Raw genomic sequence first — 6,248 nt, forward strand, 5'->3', positions numbered from 1 at the left:
CATCTGCAATAGGCAAATGTTTTCGTAGGTAATTTTAAATACGGAAGGGAAAATAATATTTATAATAATCAAGCTGATAGTCAATATCACGCTTACTAACCTGGATTACTCTCCAGTTCACATCATCAAGATGGCCATTCAATAAACCCACAGATCTTCGTAACATAGATACCAAAGCGTAATAGTAAACAATAAAAAAACCAAAAATATACGCTCTTAAAGTTGTGTATTGCATATTTATTTACTTTCTTGTTTACAGCTAGTTTAATTTGTATCATATTCCCTTTTTGCTGTTTTCATGTTTTCATGCTTTTATACTTTAACAATTGATTGGCAACACTTGAGTGCTAGTGATTGAGATACAAAGAATAGCTAAACGGTACAAACAAATACAAGCATTCAATTCATTTACACGCTAACATTTGATTGACAACACTTAAGTCAAAAGTTCAATAAAGTTGTCAATCAATACTTCACAAAATGAAATAATATCAATAATAAATAAGGGAAAGCGAAACAATGTAAATTGGCTGCAACACTTTCACACAGAAAAGTTGCGTATACGACATGGCGTCTGACGCACTCCACAACTGATTGTTTACTATTAAGTTAATAATGTCATACATGGCGCAGAAAGCGTACTAAATTTTATTTTTACAAGAAATTGCTTCATTTAACTTATAAAATATATATATTACTGCGTTGAAGTAATAAATCATACCGCCATACATAAATATCTAAATCCGGCATGGCAAATACAGTTCTGATTTTTATTTTTTGAGATATTTATTTAGAGCGAGATTAAAACTCGATGAATTACTGTTATTTTCAGAGCAGAACTTACTTACATCTTTCGTACTCAAGACTCTAGAGAGAATAATTAGCGATTTTCTAACTAACAACATTGATATGAACCTCATTTCTGGCTATCAACACGCCTACACCAAAGGGAAATCTGCGGAGACTGCGCTACACGGCCTAGTCTCTACTATCGAAACATCTTTGTTCGAAAAAGATAATTGTCTTGTGGCCTTCGTAGAAATTGAAGGAGTATTCTGCAATATAAGTCCAGATGCCGTTAACAATTCTTTAACGGGTCTGGACGTAAATAGACCCCTAGTGGAACTCATTGATCAACTGCTGAAGGGAAGGAATGTCCTTTCCTCACTGGGGAAGGTTGATATAACACGATTTGTCGCAAGGGGCACACCTCAGGGTGGTGTCATTTCCTCTCTACTATCGAACCTAACGGTAAGCTCGCTATTAAGAGATACTAGGTGGGGGAGCGGGAAGATTGTGGCCTATGCTGATGATCTAGCGATTGCCTACAAAGGCAAGTTCCTTCAAATTGTATGCGACTTGAAGCAGGTAGCATTGCCAGAGGTTACCCTATGGGCTTCCTGATGTGGACTCAGCGTCAATTCCGATAAAGTTGAGCTTGCCTTATATACCAAACGATACAAAATACCATCGTTAATCCAGAACTAAACGAAGTGCCCCAAAGCCTGGCAGATAAGGCCAAATTTTTAGGCTTAGTTTTAGACAAAAATATGAACTGGAAAGACAACGTTATTCAGCGACAAAAGAAAGCGTACATTGCATAATATACCTGTAAAAGAGCCATTGGCAAATAATGGGGACTCACCCGCAACATACGTAGTTGGAGTTGTACCGCGATTATCCGACCCATACTGCTGTATGGAGTAGTCGTATAGTGGCCATCCTTGAGAAAGGCGTCAAACTAAAACTTGTTGGGTAAAGTTCACAGTTCCAGCATGATCAGCATAAGTGGGGCTCTAAGAAGTTCTTCAGGTCATTCTTGACATCCTTTCATTGGATCTAGCCGGTTAACGAGCGGCGGCAACGTCAGCCCTGCGTCTAAGGGAGTTGTCGTGTTGGAACAATGAGACCACAGGACACTCAAGTATACTAAACCAAAACAGTTTTCTTCCACTTAGCACGGATCACTGTGCGACCACAGCAGTTGCGGAAACCAACTTTAAGATAAACATCCCCAGCAGGGATGACTGGACGGAGTCGGATAGCTGTTTTGCTATTGACACCAGCCTTTCCATATATACGGACGGCTCCAAGCTAAACGGTATAGTCTCAAGGGACCTTGACCTCCAGCTCTCCTTCAGACTACCCGACCACTGCAGTGCATTCCAGGTAGAAGTTGTAGCCATAATGGAAGCCGCAGCTAGGATAGGGACACACACCGTCAGCAAAGAAATTTTTATTTTCAGTGACAGCCAAGCTGCCATAAAATCTATTGGCTCCTACCCAATAAATTCTGAACTATCACTAAACTGTCGCCGATCTCTTCAAGAGATGGCTGAAGAGAACCATGTATACCTCACATGGGTGCCTGTGCATAGGGACATCGCTAGGCAGGGTACAACCAGGTGGGTTCTTCCTGGCCAAGAACGCTTAGGTATGCCCCTGTACAAATGCATGCCAATGCTGAAAGGGCACATCCACCGTCAAGGTGACGGAAGATGGCTACAAACACCAGGGTGTCGAACATCGAAAAAAACTTGGCCTAAGTGGTATCCTAAAAGATCATGCCCCGTGTAAAACCTAAGAAGGGTCATTGCCTCATAGGTAGGCATGCATAATGGTTAGGAGCGCCTTATGGTCGATGCTGTAGGAGTTGGAAAGAGGATGAGGAGGAGGAAACTATGCTTCACCTCATCTGCAACTGCCCGGCACTAAGGGAAGCGCGGAAGCGCTTTCTGGGGGCTCCATTTCCAGATAATCTGAGCCAAGCTGTGGAGCATGATATCAGGGACCTGGCAGGTTTCATCAGGTCCTCAAAATGGTTCGAAGAGGAAAGGTAATGAGCGGAGGTAGCCCGCCCTCCTTCTTTGTGTCCGTAGGCGGGCTACGATAAAAATACTTTCTTAAACGGAGCATCAACTTTCATTCGCATAACAAAGCGCATCATTTAATCTTCTTCGGTCTGCGTGAAGGCCCGTAAATCTTTCGAAGAACTTCTCTCTCCCTATCTGATCCTGTCATGATCTGTTGTCCTGCACCATATAGCAGGACGGCTGCGATGAGTGACTTCCAGAGCAAGATTTCCGTTTGCATCCGTTTGAGAGGACTCATCTTGTCAACTGCCTTCCTAGTTCAACTGCTTTATAGGGCAAGGATGATTTTTCGTTGGATGCAGCTGATGTTGTTGTTTTTGTTCGTGCTTGCTTCCAAATAAAAAAAGTCTTTTGCTATTTTGAAATTATGGCTGCCGTTTTGTAGTGTGGGTGCCAATGCGCACTTGCGCTGACTCTTTGCTCAATGGCAACATTTACGACGTTTTGTCCTGATTTACCATCAAACCTATCTTTTCTGTTTCTTTTGCTTGTTAAGAGTAAGCAGAGCTTAGAGCGCGGATGTTCAGGCACATGAAATTAATCAATATCGTTAGCAAATTCCAGTAATTACACACTTTATTAGAATATTGTTCAGAGCGAATAAGCTCTGCAGGTTGAATTACTTTATCCAGCATTATCTGAAAAAATCGCAAGATAGGTATCTGCAACATCGCCTAGTTTTTAACGGCCTGGAGAGGTCCTTCCCAATTCAGACTGGCTGATGGTGTTGCTCAACGTCATTTTGAATAGCCGTTTACTGTTTTGCGGGGAAACCAAATTCGGACGTGGTGGCATATATACAGCTCCTTTTCGGCCTGTCGAAGGCCGCTTTAAAATCAATGAAGAGTTCATGTGTGTGAATACTTTTTCGCGGGTTTTCTCGAAGATTTGACTCATAGGTCTGGTCGATAATAACTAACCAGATTTGCAGCCACACTTATAAATTCTAATCAGCTTATTCACGGTGGGTGTAAAATATACGTATATATAAATAAAATATACGAACAATACGCTTGAGAGGACCTTATGTACCACACTGAAGAATATGCTATAGCAAGCACTGTTTGCAGGATCCCCTTTTTAGGGAATGGGCAAAAGAGACTTAAATTAAAGTCACCAGGCGTTCGACTATAGAACTTATATATTGCTATCGAAATTGAAAACTCGAAAAATAACTGCTATTTTAAGAGAGAAATAAAAAACTCTAAAAGTAACTATTATTTTCAAAGGAAAACAAAAAAGATTGGAAGTTAACTTTTATTTTTAGAGCGAAATAAAAATTTCAAAAAGTAATTGTTATTTTCCGTTTCAAATACAAAACTCAATTAATATTTCATATTTGTCTCCTATATTGCTACAAAAGGCTACGTACATTTCCAAACATCAGAGTGCCGATATATTACTGTTTACACGTTTTTGTTTTTGTATTCAATAATCGAATTTACCTAAATTTAAATTTTTTCTTGTCACACTTATGCTAATGCGGCCATCTTAGAAATAAGAATGTGGTCGCTTTACAAAACTCCCTTTTTATTCAGAGGAAAAAATGTATGTAAAACCATACCAATTACTTTCTCTGAAAAAATTTACAACCGCATCACTTTTTTTCTCAAGTTCCGCTTTGTGTTGGCTTTTCTATCATTCAAACGTGTGACAATTCTCATTTAATAATTTTGTTTGATTTTAATGAATATAAAAGTTAGCTGATTTCAATAAAAATTTCACAAAAATCAATATAATAATATTCAAATCGAAACGAATTTCCGACGCCGCAGGCAGCTTGTGTTTAATTGAGAGCGATCCAGGTGTATTTACGGAATTAATACGTGAATTTAGATGTAAAGGCGTTCAAGTGAAGGAGATTTAGAGTTTAGATCTTGAACCTGACCTATTTAAAGACCACGAATCCATACATGGGCTCATTTCCTTTTTAAATGGGTGCAGGATGATGAATCATCTGCATCCGTTGTACGCGATGATCGTCTACATAATATATTCTTTGCAAAGCAAGTCATTAACAATGCATGCGCAACACAGGCAATACTTAGCATTCTGTTGAACTGTGATCATGAAGACGTTAAGCTGGGGCCAACACTTACTGAATTCAAAGAATTTTCGCAGTCCTTTGAGCCTTATACAAAAGGCCTCACTCTAAGTAGTGCACCAAAAATTCCTCAGTGCACGACAAACCCTTGATGAACTAGATACAAAAAATTAAAATAAAGATGATGTTTATCATTTTATTGCATAAATACCAATTAATGGACGTTTATATGAATTTGATGGTTTGAAAGAGGGCCATTGGATTTGGGCGCAGTATCTTCCAAAGAAAATTGGATTGATGTTGTACGCGCCATAATTGAGAAAATTATGCAAAACTATAGCAAAGATGAAATACATTTTAATCTTACGGCCCTAGTGTCAGATAGATTGAGAATATATCAGGAGAAAATCGATAAAATGTTGGCGACTGCTGACAATGTTATGGGTACTGGAGATGGTGAAGATCGTTAGACGGAAATAACAAAATTGCGTTCAAAAATTGAATATGAAGGGGAAAATGGAAACGATATAAGATTGAAAACATTCGGTGTAAGCACAAATATTTACCAATCATCGTTGAATTACTTAAAATTTTGAGAGAGCGAGGTCAATTAATGCCCATATATGAAAGGCAAAGCTGCTGTATCTAAAAGAAAATCTTAAGGGTTTAATGTATGTATCTAATTTTCTTTTATATTTAACAATAAAATGGAACTATAATTCAACATGTGTCAACATTTTAATACATGGAGGTGCGTAACAAAATAATTGATCTTACGACTTTCCTGGTTGTTTGCTGGTCGCTCGCTCTATCGCCATTTTCATGCAAACTGTATTCCCATAGAACCAATAACGTAATATACGCTGTGTTTGTTTTACTCAAACCATTTGGTTAAATCAAAATTTCTCCTTATGTCTTTAATGGACCATTTTAATACAGCCATTAAATCGGGTAGCACAAAACAGATTTTAGTTCGATACCTAATGTTCTCAAATGTTGGGCACTCGCAGACCAAGTGGGTTTCCTTACAACCGTCCTCCCCTGCCCATGAAAGGGGGTTGACATTCTATCCCAATGCAGGCCAAACGACCAATATTCTATTCTTGTGCATATGATCATGAATATCTCTTTTCTAGGCATATTTAATAGATACTCTGTTCTTTTCTGGTTGTAATCAGGCCAAGTTTGCTTGGTGATTTTACAGGTATCCGTTGTTTTTTTGAAGTTGGAGGGTATGTCACTCTGTATTGATAAAACAGCAGATTCACCGTTACTGCCTCAGAGGTGTCCCACGATACACAAGCGTACTATCACTTGGCTGTCCGAGTATA

At 38.9% G+C, this 6,248-nt stretch overlaps 1 pseudogene; it reads left to right on the top strand.

Annotated features, from left to right (window-relative positions):
- Positions 1 to 909: 909 nt before the first annotated feature.
- Positions 910 to 5,566, top strand: LOC137241240 (ubiquitin carboxyl-terminal hydrolase isozyme L5 pseudogene; annotated as a pseudogene).
- Positions 5,567 to 6,248: the final 682 nt, after the last annotated feature.

This window comes from Eurosta solidaginis, chromosome 1 (genome assembly GCF_040869045.1).
Source record: "Eurosta solidaginis isolate ZX-2024a chromosome 1, ASM4086904v1, whole genome shotgun sequence".
Taxonomy (NCBI): domain Eukaryota; kingdom Metazoa; phylum Arthropoda; class Insecta; order Diptera; family Tephritidae; genus Eurosta; species Eurosta solidaginis.